The sequence below is a fragment of the Colias eurytheme genome, chromosome 2 (assembly GCF_061535395.1).
Source record: "Colias eurytheme isolate Ceu_HAF_F1 chromosome 2, ilColEury1 Martin Lab GWU primary, whole genome shotgun sequence".
NCBI classification, from domain to species: domain Eukaryota; kingdom Metazoa; phylum Arthropoda; class Insecta; order Lepidoptera; family Pieridae; genus Colias; species Colias eurytheme.
Window position 1 is genome coordinate 4,082,468 of NC_142981.1, and position 20,531 is coordinate 4,102,998.

Here is a 20,531-nt window from a genome sequence, read left to right on the forward strand (position 1 = left end):
CATGTTGTACGTTTTTTTATTCGACGATTATTGTAGAAATGGCAATTGTCAAAACTTCAAAAAGCTGTTATGAGGCTGACCACTGGTGCCGTTACCCTACATATAATGTTATATTTTACGTGCAGTATATTATTACAAAATTTGTAATCATAAATTTATAAAGTTGCGTATTTAGCGATAACTCATTAACACCGACAACAAAGTTATACAAGTACTTTAGATTTATGTAATTTTACCTTATCGATTTACATAAACGGATTAGAAGTTTGGGTCCGGATGGATTTAAATAATAAATGGGATGCGATTCAAAGTTGCTGGGTGCAAAACTTTATATAAAGGAACGCCGAGATGGGATCACGGTCATTTATTATCAACTTTCCTTACACCACTTGAAGAAAAGATCATTAATTTAGTTTCTATCACAAAATCACAAATTTTTTAAATCAACTCATCAGTCTTTATAATAAATAATTCTTGTATCTGCAAAACTATATTATAATTACAATAAAATTTGTAATTAAAGTAGGTAATATAGAATATTAAAATTAACACGAATTTAAACATAATTTACAAATTGTCCAAGTCACTTCTACTTCATTATTAAACATTTAATATTGTATAAAATAACGAGAGCGTTAAAAAATAAGAAATTAAATTTCACTCAAAATTTCGTACGTAAAAAATTCTCAGGGGAGCTAATTAAGATTATATTAAATTTCGTGAACATAATAGATATTCAGAAAGTTTAATATCCATTCCTCTTTATCATAGAATGGATCCATGAACGTATTCTGGAAGATTTACTTTCATTGTTTAATATTTAATGAAGGTGTTTGTTCGGGGAGCAGATAATTCGATTCATCAAGTTTCGTTTGTTAGGACTCGAGACGCTTCAATAATAAAGTTCGTTATTGGGCTCACTTATCGTGAACGAACGAAATATAGAATAGGGCTCCCTGGAGATTTGATCGGATAAGTATTCCATGAGAAAACCGTATACAGGTTACATTATCGATGATTACGTTCTCGTATTTATGGATCAGTCTCTGGCTGTATCCCTATAAACTACCTACTAACAAGGTCTTTTGTATACCGGCATAATAGTTTTGATGAATCATTCCAAATTTTAGATAGGGTATAACAACATCTTGAGTTCTTACATAACTGTTAATTCATATTAGAACTTAAGATGTGGATATTTAGAATATAGACTAAAGAATTATCCCCAGTTGACACTAAATATTCTGTGTTCATTGTAAACACTTACTTACTCAATTTTGAGAAAATAGCGAAATGATTAAAATACTTTTAAAAAAGTAACAGAAATACCGCTTCCAATTATGAATAGCCCACTCACAAAAGTTGACCTGTTAACAAGCTTCATCCACATCTGTCCTGATTCAAAAGTTTCAGTCTACACTCACACATGCAACCAGCTGCATCACATCCACAGCTGGCCGTATCTTTATCAGAAGACTGCACTCGTACGTGCCTCTGGCCAACGACACTTTGCGAGTCTTTTACCCTCAGTAACAAGCGTTTTGAGACACCTGCAATCAACACTATTGTTCTTGCTTACTTTGTGCATTCTAAAGCTGAGGAAGTCGGAATATAATAAATGTCTAAGAACCAGACTAGATTCTGGAGTCCAGTAATTACTAAGTTAATAAGTCCATATAGGTATTACTTATAACAATTTGAATTAATGAGCCAGAAATCAGCATTGACTATTGTTAGTAATTCAGCTTATTAACTGATTGCTTAAGGTGATGAATTAATTTTTCTAACATTTACGGCCCTTTTCAAACCTTCGTAATTTTTATATTATTAAAGTTGTCGTGATGAAAATTCTTGACAAGAAAGTTCAATAGTAACACAATACGTCTACCGTTTTAGAAACATGATTCCATGATATTTTCTCGATAGAAAAAAAATACAAAGTTATCATTGTTATTTTTTTTTAATCTCTGGCATCTTCAAAATAACAAACGTAAAGTTACGACTTTTTGGATATTAACTATAAAATATACAACCTATACGTCTACCGTGTTAGAATTTTGAAATATGCGATGGTTTTGAAATAAACAAGAAATACTTGAAATTAGCGCGCGACCAGCCAATATAGCGAGAGCCGCCCTGTACCTTCCTACCCCGATCGCTGCACGAGTCATTCCCGCTACGGCCGTCACACGGGGAACTTGTGTCGCTCTCGCAATCGTAAAAAAGGGTGACAACACCATAAGACAAAATGAGACAAATGGGGACAATAAAGAAAATAAGAAGAAGAAACATAAAGGTTGGAGGAAAAAGAATGCTTACAATTGGAACAAATTAATGAAGTAAGTTGGTTTTATTTTAAATTTGATGATAATTGTATTATAGACGATGTTTGATATGTACCCCTGTTTTAAGTACATAACGAATGTGTAAGATTTTTTCATTTATAGCATAAATAATCTGTTCAGAAATCCGGAATCCAGAAGGAAAATAAACCCACTGATTGTTCACAATGTGAATCCACTCCTTCGTAAGTACCTTTATTCAGTCAAAAATGTATGTTATCAAAGCTCTACTGGTTTTATCGCATGATTCCATTTTTAGCAAAAAGCAACAAAGTGCAAAGAAATAAAAAATCATGGTGAACTTAGTGGAAGTATGGCGGACATAATATGGAACAGGAGCTCATTGGAGTAGTATTATACTTAAAAAAAATACGAAATAATTTCAAGAATTACATTTCTTAGAAGGTGGTAGATAAGTATGTTGTATAAAGAATTTGATGTTGATATTTATTTCATTTATACTTACTACACCTGTGCGGGAAATTGCTTAGTAATAAAACAGGTTTATATTCATATTTACATAGTAATGTGAGTTTTCATTTCGAAAAATTTTGTGTAAGTATATTAAATTGAGTTCCTGGGTGATCTGGAAACACAATTGGGCCCGGAAGATGGCGCTGCAGTCACTCCTCCTAATGACATGAACCGATTTGGATGAATATTTGTGTGCACATTTCATTTTTGTGGGATGATTGGTTGATTCGCTTTCACATTAGCTAATATTATGTATTTTTGTTGTTAGAAAGTAAACTTAATTTAATGTTTATAATACATTATTATTGGTATAAATAAGCCAGTGTTCGTCTCACATTGCTGTACCTGCCTACCTACCCTACCAGGGCCTAACTTTGTTCTGGCTATTTTATTTTGATTATATGTAATGAATAATTACAATTATAATAGAGTGCAAAAAATAAATACATGCGTCAATATATTTTGTGTTTTTTTTAAACAATTTTTTTATTTAAAAAAATATCATTCCGACCGCGGCTTTGCCCGCGTGGAATTAGATTATATCGTGAATCCTGTCTTATCCCACAGAAGTGTTCAGTTCGGATAAAAAGTATCCTATGTGTAAATCCAGGCAATTAGCTATATTTTATCAAAATTGGTAATGTAGTCTTGACGTGATTAAGTAACAACTAACAAAAAAATATACAAATTAACATCCAAAGTTTCGCATCAGTTTTACTGTATTAGTGATATCTTCCACTCTTGACTTTGACTGAGAAGAATTAGGGTTTATAACTTCTTTCAGAAATATTACCTTTCATTTCTGGGCATGACGTAATATCTACGTCAGCATCAAATTCTATCTAAATCCATTCAGTAGTCCGCGTTATTGAGTACCATTTCATTTTTTCAGAGTAACAATATTTTTGTTATTTTAAAGATTATTTATAACCTGTATTATTTTGTAATAAAGTAAACATTACGAAATAATAATAATTATTAATAATGTCTAAGTAGTTGTTAAAAAGAAGATTATTTGTTTATAAGCAAGAAAATAAAACAAATAAATCAACAATTAAATATATGTATAAGAATATTATAACTGTATGACGACTCCATACATGTTTGTCCCGAGTCGGCTAGCGGCAGCGCGGCGAGTTTGCAAGAATGACTTCGCGCACACCCGCGTTCGCGATAGCGAGCTATTAAGCCGGGTATCCACTTAGGTTCGCCGTGGTTTGCGAACGCGCCCGCTCCGCAAACCAAACATAATGGATACGTCGTGATCGCAGAGCGCGACTGGAGCACGATCGGAGCACGGCGGAGCGCTCTGGAAGCGGTTTTTTGCGCGAACTCAAAGGGGAGCGCAGTTTGTTCGTGGACGCGAGCGTGTGTTTGTTAAGTTCGCGAACATGGAGTGGTCCGATGAAATGATGAATATATGCATTATTTCATTATTTCTTCTTCCCTTATACATATTAGCTTGCCAAAATCGAGGAGGTTGTTTGTATTCCATCACAATATAATGTATCAAAATATAAGCTGCACTTCCTACTAATTCTGGAGGCGGCATGTTTGCACCGACCGTCTGTCTGTGTCTACTAGAGACCGGAGCGCGGAATTTAGCGCTCCGACAGGAGCACTGATGTTGCAGCCTAAGTGTGTACACTGTACACGTTCACGTTCGCGGAGCACACAGTGTTCGCAATCCACGGCGAACCTAAGTGGATACCCGGCTTTAGACTCCGCCCGCCAAGCAGTAGATTTTTTTTTGTGTATCGTCTTAAACGCATACGGTAATGGACACATTTAAATCTGCATTTCGAATCATCAAATTAATTGAATTTTGCTAGCGAAGAGATAATAGTTGCAATTCGCAATCCAAAGGAAAATCAGTCTCCAATGTACTTACAAATTGTAATTATGTAGTTATTATACTTTAACAGAACCTTGTTATAAGTTTTGCAACGGCAATGGCAACTCTGAAGCGAACATTATATTAAATTTATTTATGGGAGATATATTTCGAGTTAAATAGATTTTATAACACTAAATACTCATGTTGCATAAGGAGTACATCCATGTGCAAATTTTGGCATATTATCTCTTTAAAGCAGTGGTCATTACGGTGTACCTGTGTTTCAAAATTAATTATGATATTACAATAATAAATTGACGCATTTCGTTTTCAACGATATGCCCATAAATTTAAGTAGGTCAATAAAGGCGTCGTAGCTGATATAAACAACCTTTTATCTTTAGATCTTATCTTTGTAATCATAATAAAAGCTTTTAGCCATTAGCAAGAATTAATTTACCGCAGGCAACAAATTAAACTCAATTTGCTTAATAAGTATATCCTTAATATACGAAGTGTTCTGGCGAAGCTTGGAAAGTTTTTCGAGCAAGTTTTAGGCTCTAAGCGGAGTTCACGAAACTCAATCGTGACAAGAATAAGCGGGACCAAACTTGGAAAATTCTTTTACTTTGGTGCCAATACATAAAGATTTAAGAGAACAATGGTAAATATGACGTATATTTGAAAGACTTAATTGGATGAATAATCGTTTATGTACACTTAAATTCGTTTGACTCAAAGCCGTTGTAGAAATATTGACCTGGATTCTAGATTTTAATCACATCAAGAAGTCAAAGTGCAAACTTCTGACGTGTGAAACAGAGGTAAAATAAACGATAAGAGCGAATCTACATCTAAACTGTACAATTAAATTGTACAACATTTATTACTTGCACGTTAATATAAAATGTGAGACTTTAGATGTTATCTTAGTTATTTATATATTATAATTTATAAGTACCAAATACATCCAACTATGCATGTAGAATAATAATTATAAATTGTTGTATAAATTAGGCTTAATTTTTTATCGATAGAAGCATAATAAAGAAAGCAAAAGGAAAATATTTCTCAAGATCCCCAAAATGTTATCACGACTTACACAAGTACATCACGATGTCATAAATAAAAAACGGAATGATGTCTCTAGAAGCTCTTTGATTTCACAATGGGCCTGAAATCTCTACGTCAATGATTTACTTTCACGATAAACGGTTAAGGGTCAAATGTCACTCGAAGCCGTCGCGTTTAATTTAATACATCTGGTACGACACGGAACTTTCGCAATCTGCTCGATCCAGTTTTTCTTGCAATATTATTTTTACAATAAGAAAAATGTTGAAACAAATCAAGAATGCTTCTACTATTAAAAAAAATATAAAAATATCATAAAATATATATATAAATATAATATTTTTATATATTATTATTATAAACCACTTTTGGCGCTCTTTTTTTCTCGAGATAAACGTTTGATTTTGTCACGATAAAAGTGGTTTATCGCAGATAAAACCAAAACTAAAAGTAATTACACAAAATGCTCTGACAAATATCTTGCAAATGTTTTAATATAATTGTTTATGAAAAAAAAAATCATAATAAGTATTACCATGTCAAGTAGAAAACGTAAAAGTGTGAAAATTAGAGCTAACTTGCTGATTTTTTTTTATCGAGTAAATTTTGATATTTTATGTTTTTGATTAAACAGAATCGTTGAACATATCATCTAGTTTGATATATATTTTATTTTTTAGATTTGGTCTTGCATATTACACGTATCATCTAATAGAAGATTGGTTATTTTGCTTTATGCGCCCCCTTAAAAACACGCATTATGAATAGACATAATTCAACTTTTTACATTTTGCATTATATCTGAATAACGTTTTATTTATTTGTTTAATAATTATAAATTAACAAAATTATACCACCACAGTTCTTTGAAAGATTGAGTTTCTCTTATCACGATACTTATTTATTTCGTATTTTATTATTATAACCAAAAGAGTTAATATTCTTCTAATAATATTCCCTTTGAATACATCACATAATCCTGTTTTGGTTTACAGATGAATCTCCATTTTCGTGTCACAAACAAAAACATCATTTTATCCTATACAAATATACTTGGCTTGTTAAACAAGGATCCTCTTATTCATAGCCTGTTAAACCCGATAGTTTGCTTCTGTTGTTTACGAAAAATTTAGTCATAAAATATATTAACGGCGGTAAATTATATATTTATTTATTAGTTATTATGTTTGATAAAGGTTTCATGTTAAACTGTCATCATCATCATCATCATACTACCTAATTACGATTTTTAAAACTAATTAGGTAACTACCTAAAGATCGTAGTCATAAAAATCGTAGTCACACATAGTATGTCGAATGTCACACATATATGTATATCCAAACATTTCAGTTATCCGTATACATATAAAAGGAATGAAGAATGAAAAAAATGTCTCTATGTGACATGTGGAGAAAAATACGTACTTGAAGACGACTACTACGACGCTAAAATATTATGAAATATGAAGTTTGATCCATTACAAAAACCCTAGATTAAAAAAAATAGGAGAACGACTTCCACATTCGAAAGTTATGTTTTAAATAAATATAATATTTAATTAAAACAAAAGCATCTCATTACATCTCAAATACAATAAATATAAAACAGAGCTGACGAATTCTGAATCTCCTAATAAATCTTGCGTTGGAATTTCGGAACCAATTTAAGTTTTCATTTACAAGACAGCGTTATGTTGCGAAGGATTTGCCTAACAAGATGTTTGAAGGAGCAACAAAACAACGGAATGAGATGGAATTGAACTCGTCAAGGATCCCCGCACTGATATTTTTGTTTCTGGGACGAAATATTCATTGTTTTAATAAATGGAAGTTGAGTGCTTAAAATAAGTAGGTATGTATTTAGTAATTCTAGAATATTTATAGAATTGCTTTGTTATTAATATGACGTTATTTATCGCTGATTAAAAAAAATACTATCTTAATTATGATCAAAATACCTACCTAGTATCTACTAAAGGCTTTTAAACCATATTTTGAAACATACTTTTGTATTTGTGTGAGTTTTGTACTATGTTTTTTTTCAATATAGAAAAGATTTTAAAATGAAAACATCTTTGAAAGAAACCAAAGCATAAATTTATTATCAGGATGTAAAAATTGAGTTTCTTATTTAAATGGATAGGTACTTACATCAAATATGATTTTGTTATCGTAAGGGCAACGAAAAGCGTTTATTATAATTTATGAAATTGATAAAGTGATGAAGGTACGAAGGTAAGAAGGGTTGAATATCTTACCTATATCATTTTTTATTGAGGACCGACCTCTATCATTGTTATGACGGCGTGGTTTCTTTATAAATCCCTTCTGTCACTGCTACTTGTATTATGTAATGACCTCTTAAATACTTCAATTAAATATGTATAATTTTCTCCAAGAACCAGATTCATGATTGATATTATTTGAATTCAAGGCTTTATTTTCATATTCATATACCTTGAGTAAAAAAATCTGTTATTCTTGTTAAAATTCCCTGACATAATATTCTTCGTATAAGAAACAATGATATATACAACAACGTTTCATCAAAGCGTGAAACAAAATTTTTAAGAAGACTCTGTTGTTTTGTCTATTTGAATAAAGTAATTGGCTACGTTGGTGAATTTAAAGTACAGTGGTACTAATTGCACTTTGCCTAATGCACAAAGTTTGCACGTTAGCTGTTATTTATTCAGTTTAACACCAATTACCGAGCTCAAACTGACACGTGTTGGTATGTAAATGGTTTACTTTGTATGCAGCAGTTAAATATTTAATATTTATGGTATTCGTTAGCTACACTATTCGCGATAGCATAATAGTTATCCCTTTTCTATACAAAAATACCTACAATGACTGGTCGTGGATAGATGATGGTTTTAAATGGTTCTTTTAAGATTGTGCTATTTCGCAAATCCAAGTAGATCTAAAACAAATTAAGTCCTGTCCTGAAATATTTAAGAAAATATTGAAAAAGATCTTCTCAATCATGCCATTAACAAATCAATTGACACTTTATGGTTTTCATACATTTGGACTATTTGCAGCATTTGTCGATCAATGTTAAGCAGGCAAGGTTTAAAATTTGATCCGTAAATCTAAATGTCATTCCAGTGTAGCAATATTTCAACGCTGTCTGTCTGCCAGTACAACACAGCGACGCTTGCGACCGTCGTTCGACGTGAATCTGATTGGAGTTTAGCAATTTCACCACATCAACTAGTCGGAGAAATGAGAGCACAAATCAACAAAACGTTGAATAAAGTAACAATGTATTAATATTAATGTAATGTATATGAAATATTAATAAATAACAGATTTTTCTCGTCATAAAAACATCAATTACCTATCATAGAACCACCTTGATAAAGCCGTAAAAGTTCCTAAACGTTAAACACAATATTATAAAAGTACTTATAGTCTAACTTTATTTATAAGATTCCAATCAGCAGTTATCAGTATATTCTAGCAACTATTACAAATACATAATGAACCATTATTGTTTCTTAATAAGATTCACTAAATAGATAATTTATAATGTTTTTATCTATATAATGATACAATATTATGTAACGACACACACAACTTCCATTACCCAAAATATACTCTAGAAATCGTAAAACCGAAACTGGAATATAACATCAACGTAAGTATTAAAGATGGTATCGAGCGGTACATTTATTTCTGGCTGCTATCTCGAGTGGAGTCGAGTGACATCAAGGTAATGGGGTCTGGACTGGCCTGCCCTCGATTACCCCTAACGACTGCTCCCAATACTAAAATGTAGATATATACGTGTAAGTAAAATCCTACCATAACTGTGTTACGAGTTTCTAGAAGATAAGTCGTTTTGTTTTTTGAAAGAAATTCATAAATTGTGCAGTTTTGTATTATTTTTTGGATTTTTGTTAGAATTTTAAACCACCAAAATAAATAATCGAGATAATAATATATTGCTCTACTATTATTATGTTTGTATGATTTGTTGTCTCGCATTATGTTTAAAATGTTTAGATAGTTATCGGAAATTTATATTTATACGTCTTTTTATTTAATAATATAATAAAAACGTACTTCAATTTTATACAGTGTCTTTGATATTGTTTCTTTTTGATGTTGAGTAATTGAATACAGCATCCTCTTATGTTAATATGATAATGCTTATTTGGCTTTGAAAGATTTCTTGCATGAATTATTAGTTAGAGATAAAAAGACTTTTAGATGTTATATTTCATTATTATATAATCAAGAAAACATATTTTAATAGTATCTATCTATATAATTGGGCATCCTAGGTACCACACGAACTACATTTCAAGAAATAAAAAGTTCCATTATACACAGTCCTATATCTTAGCGAAATTAAACTTGCAGTTGGAACTGCCGACATAAAAATTACAATATTCATCCAATTAAATGCTAAGCCCTCAGCATGAAATGAAGCTCTATTTTCACAAACTCTGACCCATTTTTTTCTAAAACAATGGTCCCAATTGCTTTTAAGTGCTCATTACAGCAAACAATTCTGTTTCCTGCAAAAGCCCTCGTTTCATTTTTAAACTCGATATCATTTTATACAAAAAAGATTTTTGTGTTTCTTCTTTTTTTGTGATAGAAATAAACTTACTTTTTAGAGTGAATAAATTAAGGGACACCAAAATCACGATTTTCTATTCCTCTTCTGAGTTTTTGCGTTCTGGTGTAGAGCATTTTTCATCTGTATTTATTTTTTTATAACAATATGTAAACCCAAATGTGTATCCTACTATATATTATAAATGTGAAAGTTTGTGAGGATGTGTATGTGTGTGTTTGTTACTCTTTCACGCAAATACTACTGAATCGATTACAATGAAATTTAGCACACATATAGAGGGTAACTTGGATTAACACATAGGATAGGTTTTATCCTGGAAATCCCCGGGGAACGGGAACTATGCGGGTTTTCCTTTGAAAGCGCGGGCGAAGCCGTGGGCGAAAAATCTAGTCATAAATAAACCTGAGTGGGTAAGTGATTAATTGTGGACGATGACTTGTAACGTTAAGCTGTAAGCGTACAGGCACAGATTACTAAATGGTTCCTGGTATAGCATCTTCTTATGGTATTTTGGGTTGTTATCACGGTTAAACTCACGTACCATTTAATTATTTTTTTCATACTGAATGAAACCAATTTTCAATTTGTTTTTCCTACCGAATTCTTCTGATGCAAATAATAAATTATATTTTTCCGTTGCCATTTTGATAATAACTTCCAACTCCAATCTCCTTTATTTACTATGATATAAATTTTATTCTTATTTTATTGCTTACTTCGCTTATGGTTCTTTATTAATAATTTTAATGAAAAACTAATGAGTTTTTGTCCCCAAAAATAGTTAAAAATCTATGATCCTGATACTACAATTATGTATAAGTTGTTTGGATATCAATAAAATAAAATAATGATCGACGTGAAACGTACCTGTAACCAGATTAGCATGATGGAACTGGCAGACAGCATCAGCCTCGTACCAGGAGATTCGGTCCCTGAAGTAGCGGTAGAAGACGGGGAAGCCTTCCTCAGGCAGCACCCATGTGTTGCTGATGTTCACCTGTAGAAAATAAATATTTAATAACTTGCTGTCATCGTATCTCGTAATGTACTTCGTATTGAATATTAGACCGGACTCTCAGTGGAGTTTCGTTTGCAAAAATAGCGGACCTAAATCTGACTTCTGATATATATTGTATAGATCCCAGACATCCTATAGACAGATGTTGCCAACCAGTTTTGTGGTCCCCCTCTCCCCACCCCGAAATTTACGAAAATGCTCCATTTTTGAGTTAACTTTAAACCACTATAGATTGAAAACTCATGAATATATTTTTTAAATTATTATTTTAAATAATTAACAATAGTCCATTGCTTACGATTCAATAGTTCGTACAGTGAAATAGTTGCATGGGGGGGGGGCATTCAAAGATGGCGAGTATATTTTCAAGTTTATGCCAGAAATAAAGGCCTAATACAAAAATATCGCTGTCAGGGCTTAGAATAATTATCTCTGCACTGTCGTTGTGTTTGACAAAATGAAAAATATGGCAGAACATTCTTGAATCAGCCTCTGTGTGATAAGATTTCAAATCGGTAACTTCAGTGAAAGTTGCGCCTTGCAATTTAAAACATTTTGTGGGGTCATCAAATCCACCACATACATATAGCTCACTTATATTATATTACGAACTATTGAATCGTAAACAATGGACTATTGTTAATTATTTAAAATAATAATTTAAAAAAGTGTAAGAAATGTTATAGTATGCTATATATTCGTGATCTACTCTATAAGCTCTTTCATTTGATACCCCACACGGCATGTTTTGGAAATTTTTATTTTTTTCTTTGTATACCATATTTAATTACCGGGGTGGGGGGAGGGGGACCACAAAACTGGTTGGCAACATCTGTCTATAGGATGTCTGGGATCTATACAATATATATCAGAAGTCAGATTTAGGTCCGCTATTTTTGCAAACGAACATCTCCTTGGAGCCTGCTCTATATTGTATTGCATGTATATTGTTAGATTGAATAGTAGAATGTCAATAAAGAAAAACATAAAATAAATCCAGTAACGATAAACAACTCAAAAACTTTAATAAATTTCTTGCTAAACTTTGTGAATACTTCTCGAGTCGAAAAACTAACTTTAAATTTTGTTCTGCCAACATCAGAACTAGATCCGGAAAGTACATTCCAATCGCAAATTAATAGAAACATTGCAATTGCGGCAACTTCCAAGTCCATTCAAATTTGTCCGTATCTAAAATTGCTTGCAACTCCGGCAAGTCAGCGGTAGACACAAAGGAGTGGAAAATTAGAAGTGGAATGCGCCAGCGCTGTGTGCTAATGAACTACATCTGGAATGTACAAGTTTAAAAGTTCAAACTGTTCTAGAAATTCTCCGCGTACTATACTACTATCCATGCAGTCCGGTGGTTTAGATCATTATAGACTGGAGCGGGAGCAGCTCTAACTTGATTTCACTGATTACTTTTTTCAAAATCAAATCTATCTATATTATCTTATCTGAACTATTTTTATGACTTTTACAGTATTGTAAAATTAATGTCATTAATAAAGTAAACGTTTTTACGTATGTTTTGAATATAAAATCCATTCATAATAATTTAGACTATGGTTTGATTGCTTAATTGATTGAATCTATCAATCAATCAATCAATGGGTACACACTATGCTTATGAAATACGCACACTTTCATCGCGTTGGTTATATTTTCACGAATAACAATTTTGATTTCTTATACATACACTGAAGAGTCTATACAAAATTTATTTGATTTTGTTCTTTGGAAGTTTAATCTCTACGCTCTTATAAGAGCTATCCAGTAACGGGTTCATTGTATCAAAGCATCGATGTCATAAAATACCCTGTAAATAACTGAACTTAGCGCCGACACGGGAAAAGATTACACGTAGCTAATTAACGTTAAATCACGTACATGCCATGATGCCAGAAGGTAACATGCTTTCACGTAATTCGGAATTTCACTACGGAATTCCTTACGATCGATTAAACACTTGTTATACGGCTTTTCTAAATTTGAAATCTCTTTATGTTTAGATGCGTGTATTATTTACGTGGATTTACATTGAGTCTATATCGATTGTTAGTGGAACTCTGATGATCCTACAGTCATATCAAGCTCTACAGCTTCACCAATAAAATAGATAGCACTGGTATGATACATGTGATAATACGCTCTAATCTTATATCTATACTGATATTATAAAGCTGAAGAGTTTGTTTGTTTGTTTGAACGCGCTAATCTCGGGAACTACTTGTCCGATTTGAATAATTATTTTAGTGTTAGATAGCCCATTTATCGAGGAAGGATAGGCTATATATCATCTGCACGCTAAGACCAACAGTACTGGAGCACTGTGGGTAAAACCGCAGGGAACAGCTAGTAACAGTATATAATCAAAATTACATTTATCTTAACTTATCTAACTAAATTTAAACCTATGAAAGGCCTGATCTAGAGTGATCGCCAATAGCTCAATTAGATATAATTAACGAGCTTAGTTCGAATCGCTTTGATATGCTAATCCAATTACTGTATCCACACTTGCTTTAGCAATTAAGTCTTTACGCTTTCGCTGATGACTGAGTAAATTGTTCCCTTTTTATATTCAACTGATTCACACGTGATTACATTAGAATTATACCACACTAAATGTTCCGCACGGTTTCACTCGCGGACGAACCCGTGGGAAAAATTTTCAGGTATTTATATAGTTCATGTATAATTCTGAGCTACATCACTGCCTAGTACTATCAAAATTCATTCAGTGGTTTTTCTGTGTAAGAGTAACTAACATACATCTAGCCTCACATTTTTTTGCAATATCATAATGTATGACTCTAAAATAAAAATTTCAATTTAAAATATTTCGCAGGTATAAGGTAAAAAATTTTCTTTAAAAGATACACCGACACAGAAACTCATGTAAAATTCACAGCATCAGCCACATGTAAACTGTGTTGGATTAATACTTAAATGAAAATGTTTTCGCTAAAACATCTTGTTGGAACATTATGCTATTCGATTTAGGTAATTGCATAAATGCATTTCTTTCATGACGGAGGAATTTTATTTTTTAACGTTTTACCTTACTATTACGTCTAACTTATACTTATGTGTATATTTTCTTAAGAATTGAATACAGAATGCATGTGACGAAGCTAATTTAAGGGCAGAAGGCAAAAGAAACGGATGAAAGTAAAGGGAAATAGGGCGTCGGATGCTATTATTTGGTGGTATTATTTAGTGAGTGAAATATGGTATGGGACGTTTAACATTTGGGCATAATTAAAAAATAACTATATTATTTGTTGCATGACATGACGCTTTCAATTTCAACTTGACTCGCGTGCACTTTACCGCCGTATATAGATATCTATTAACCAAAGAAATTCCCATTAACTATTATAATCTCTCATGATTTATTTCTCCAAACAATAGAAAATCTATATATCCTTCCTTGACGAAAAAATACCATCAAAACGCCTTTAATTCACAGACAGATTATAAAAACCATATTTTTTTTCACACAGTGTTTTAAAAACAAACAACACGTGTTTAAAAAATACATAAAATAGATTTAGAAATACACAGTCGATTTCTAAGAAACCTTGTTTGTAGTATTTGCACCTTGAAGAGAATTGGAATTACGCCTTCTGAGGAAAACTGGATGGAACATTTACTAAAGATTACTTTTATTTCAAAGCCATATTGGTTTAGTAAAAGTGTGGTATTAGAGAGAAATCTTAATGCTTTTACTATATAGAGGCTTTTTAACGCTCCTTTAAGCTTAATAGATTTTGAGCTTTTATACACTTAAATTAGCTTTCCGCCCACGGATTCGTCCTAGTGATCCAAAACTTTACATATTGTACCAAAAATTTCATGCTATTCATTTGTGAAAACAATGAAAATTAGTGCAGTAGTTTTAGATTTGCGAAAAGACTGCTGAGAGATACTGGATACACTAACCGCGCGAAGGTCCTCCACCTTGTTTTATAAAATATAGTGATAATAACATAATAAATATACCTCCATCTATGTGTTCGAATATCTTTTAGAGCCCTCATAATCTTCTTATATATAAAATTCTCGTGTCACAATGTTAGTCTGCATACTCCTCCGAAACGGGTGGACCGATTCTCATGAAATTTTCTGTGCATATCGGGTAAGTCTGAGAATCGGCCAACATCTATTTTTCATATGTACCACGGGCGAAGCCGGGGCGGACCGCTAGTATTATATAATAGGAATAATTCAATAAATGTGAAATATAGAACAAAACTTGCTATCAGAAGCTAGATACAAGATAAGCAAATAATCCGCAACAGTCGGTTAAGTCTAAATTACCCAATTATAGTTTATCGTGCTCCATTTACACCCCCATAACTTTAATTGTACGCATGCGGCATTTGAGCAAGTCGCTACTATATAGTCATTGTAATTTTAGAAGCCATTATCATTCAAAACGATGCATAATTCAAACCCTATGCAGATTACACGTAGCGTTATCGCGTGGGCTCATGTTGCAATCCATATTAATATTATAAATACAAGAACATTTCTGAATGTATGTTAGCAGCTTGAACGGAAATGGATTAATTTTGATGTATCGATGAGACTGGAAAGAAACAAGCATTTGAAAACAAAGACCAGGTAATTTAATTTTATACTCATAATGAATTAAATTTCTCTGTATATACAGAATATTTCTAGAAATTATTACTTATAAGACTATTATATAAATATTTTTAATGTAGTTAATTAGTTTATTCTCTTGGTCTAGAATTACAATCACATTATATCCGTCATAAGACTTGAACTAATCTTTTCTTTTTAAAATATAAGTTGTATTTGAATAAGATATAATATTATAATGGAGTTTGAACAAAATATCTTAGGCCAAAACCAACTTGTATGAGGCCTGAATATTGATAAGTCTGCAAAATATGTAGGACGCGTTATAAACATGTAATTTTGAGCTTAAATTTCTGCGACCCGAAAAATATGCTGACAGTTTAAATACTAAAAATACAATATACTCTAATCTTTAATATGTAGAGCGTAATTCTTAATTTATATTAAACAACATTTAGTCCTTCAAGTACTAAATGAAGTTTTAAAGAAGTACCTACTCAAATAACGAATTTAATTTAGCAATTTGTCTTTACGCTTTCCTATCCAATTCGAAATGAAATAAGTAATTTGGGCGTAAGACAGAAAATGTGATAAATGGAGCAATGTCATTTCATCAGTTTTTGTTTTATGATTTCATCTCGGCTCCGCTATAAAACAGGATTTCCGTTTGACGATATCGGAGCGCGAGACGCTGTTTGTACTTCAATTTTCCAGAATCCCATAAAGCAAACTCAACAATCGATTCTATGGCGATCAAATTTGAAGATACTATTGTTTGTGTTTTGAATTAAGCATTAAACAAGGAGTAAGTTGTTATATAGGTTATTATGCTTGAGCTTATTTCATTTTAATTTATAAAAGGTAGGTTAACCTTACAGCTACTATTAAAAATAATAATACTAAATACATATGTATAGTAAATCCAATTATTGTGTGCTTGTGTTTTAAAATTAATAATTAAATTGACATATAATCTAGTAACAATGTGATGTTTGTTATTGAGCTTTAGATTTCTGATTTAGCCATTCCGGTAAATTGAAAATGGATTCAATATAAACTGATAGCAGCACTTTTAACGATCGACTTGGCATAAGTCATTTTAAATTTGATTGAAAATGTGTTCGGATCGAAATTAATATTCATAGAATCTTATAAAAATAATATCGTTTAACCCCGTGTGTTATCAGAGATTATTTCTGCGCTTTATATAAATAATGTAGATATATTTCATTTAAAGAACTAGGATTAAGATTAAAACAACTTATTAGCCTTTTTGCTGTATTGATTTTCCACCCGTTCTCCTGACAATTTAAAAGCTTTGGATTTGAAGAAATCGCGGATACATTTCTCGGATATTCTTATAGAACAAAATAGCTATCTCAAAACGCGTTATCTAGTCTACAGTCAACTCATTTCATACATTTCAATGCTTACAACTTCTACATGTTAAACTTTGCGCATAATAATTATCTATAAATGGCGTTTTCATGAAATTCTGAAGAGCGATTCAGTTTTAAGTGCTACATATTCATTGACTCAATTCCTTTTGAGACGCTGTATCATGTATGGAGGACGCTTAAGCCTCTTCAAGGTATCTCATATAATGTGGTCTAAGAGACATTGGTTTATCATGTCGGCCTTGCTAATTAGTTATTAATAATAAGTACAAGAGAATATTTAATTGGATTAAAACAATTGAGCGCATGCAGATATCGCTAAGAAAACTGTATAAGATTATTGGCGGCATAAGATAATATATTATTTTTGAACGAATAATTTACTAATCATATTTTGGATGAACTGTTTTAATTTTCACCTCTTTCACTTCTCTATTCCTTATTTCTTTATTGTCCAATTTGTCTAATGTCTAATAATGTTAATGAGAGGGTAAGGTAACGGCACCAGTGGTGGACAAGCATCCAGTAATGGACAAAATAAATATTAAATTTAAATATTAAGACCAAAATTAACGTTACATAATTTGGCAATACTTAAAATAAAAGTTTGGTTCATAAGCTATCAAAATACGACATTTCATGTTATTCGGCCAAAATGTTTGAAGATGGCAGAACGTTATGTTTAGTTGCTGCGACTCGTTTCGAAGAAATCCGTTTTTACTAAGGAAATCCTTAAGGAAGTGAGGACACAATTTTGGTTATAAGAATTTTTGTATAAATGTTAGCAAAATTTGATATTACTTTTATTTATAGTAGTTAATTGTACGAAATATTACACGATTTAGTATCATGATAGGTTATGTTGTTTAAATAAAATTCTTCAGTGTCCATAACTGGATTTAATTCTATGGATATATCCATTTATGGACATATGTCGAAAATAAACTTTTTTTAAAGGTATTAATTACATGCGCTTTTCTGTATTGTCTTTTCATTCTGATTAATAATATACCTATCACGACTATTTCAAACAAAGGGTTCCAATATTGTACAACAATTGTCCATGACTGGATTTGCTTTGGTTCCTATAATGGACATTGATGTTTTTTGTGAAAATTACACTAATGGGTCCAACAATATAATATCTATCTAAACATGAAGAATATATTTTAGAACAATGGGTCATTATGTGCTGTGCGACTCGTTCATCACTGCGTAGAGAAGTCGCATACTTATGCGTATTGTAACGCATCTATCATAGAGAGTTCTCTGATGAACTGTTTGGATCGCTGTCTGCTGCTAAATTCCACCACCATATAGCACACACGCTTAAATTTCATCCACACCATCTTGACAACAGTTTAAAAAAAGCGTTTTGCCTCGTGATACAATTTGGAATCTATATCGATGGACCAATCAGATTAAGGCTGTATTCAGATTGGCGATTCACTTCACGAGTGTAACGGAATGCCAGGAAACAGAGAGATATGGCGGAACATCGTGAAGCGGGTAACATCTACCCCCCAAACCTCATGTTGACCACGTTCGCTCTGACGAGAGTGATATGACGAAGAAGAAGAAGTCCCAAAATGGATGGAATGGCAGTACTTTTTTTAGTTATATTTTTCATCCCTGACTTATTGAGAAAAAAAACCCATATTGGTGTTTCTTAACGGACTCGTATTTATCGATGCATTTGTCCAATTTTTGCCTAGAAAATGGAAATTAAGACTGTTTTAAATATTATAAGTATGCAAAATAATTAATAAGTACTATTTTTTATAAATACATCCCCGATTTATTATATTCCAATCATCATTTTCAAGATTCTATTGATAACTATAAGTCTTCTCCAAGTGTAAATAACTGGAGAAACAACATTAGGTACAGTCCATAAATGGGTGTTCATAACTGGATGTTGTCCAAAACTGGGTGTCCATCATTAGATTTTCACTGTCCATCACTGGTGCAAAAAAGTGGTTTTTTAATTTATAAATAACTTCATTATTTATGCACTTTAATCTTTTTTCTAACATTGGTTACGTTAAACTAACATTGAACTAAAGGTATAACTAAACAATATCCAATAAAGTTAAAAAACCTACGAGAAATTCGCAAAAAACTTCAATTTTTTCCTTAATCTGTACAAGACTGGTGCCGTTACGTTACGTTCTTTATAAAAATTCTTTTATAGACACTCTTAAAAGAATGGTTTCTAAGTGTCCTTAAAAGAAGCGACACGTCCATAAATCAACTCAAATTAAATCAAAAAGCTTATAATGATGTAAGGACTGATGAAATCTCAATATTCATATTATCATAATAAGTTTCATAGTTTTATTTCTGATTCGTAACCCGTATGAAGAGAGGTACCGTACCCGCATCTGATTTACGTCTTTATTATAAATCTTGTTTGTCCTTAACTTAATTTTATTTTTGTTCTCACATATTCCTTTTCAAAAGGAATTTTTTTCATATTCCTATTTATAGATGTATATTTTTAGAATCATTGATTTTTTTCAGGATCAAACAAGGACACGTGGAAATCTTTGTTTTATTTAATTATTTATTATATATTTTTATTACATTATTTATTATTATTTATTTATTTATTATTATTATATTATTAGGTACTTTATTTAACACAATAATTCCCCGACTTAAAACGTGTATAATATAAAAATAATAATTATAAGTATAAGGTTCCTTAAATGTTAATTTTAAAATTTATGTTCAAAATATCTTAAATGTTGTTTTTTTAATAACAGTTAGGCACAGATTTATTTGAATACATACTTTTTTCTTGCTTTAATTCCAATAATGCTAAATGTATATTAACACTACAACATAATATAACTTTATTAGAAAATTTAATCTTTCAAAATAAATATTTAGTTATGTAACAATTTTTTATTATGGTGTCACCCAAATAAGTTAGTCCTTCCGAGGAATTTTATATATTAATTATAATTTTAGTTATAAGAATAAAATAGAATAGTTTAAACGCTGTTTATTATTACAAAATATATTTGAAGAAAGCAAAAAAATAGTAAAGTCATTCTTACCGCACGTCCTTGAACTGTTACGAACAGTGCCAAAAAGAGGCACGAAGTCCACATCACGTAGCCGCGTAGTCCTCGTAGGCGGTTGACGTAGCGGTCTGCTACAGTCGAAGGCC

The 20,531-nt window shown here is 31.6% G+C and overlaps 1 long non-coding RNA gene across 1 annotated transcript; it reads right to left on the reverse strand.

The window, feature by feature from the left end:
* Positions 1-9,405: 9,405 nt before the first annotated feature.
* Positions 9,406-20,531, reverse strand: LOC149910219 (uncharacterized). The gene is made up of 3 exons (XR_016457440.1): positions 20,419-20,531; positions 11,192-11,321; positions 9,406-9,503 (listed from the first exon to the last, which is right to left on the reverse strand). It is a non-coding gene; the product is annotated as an uncharacterized LOC149910219 (long non-coding RNA).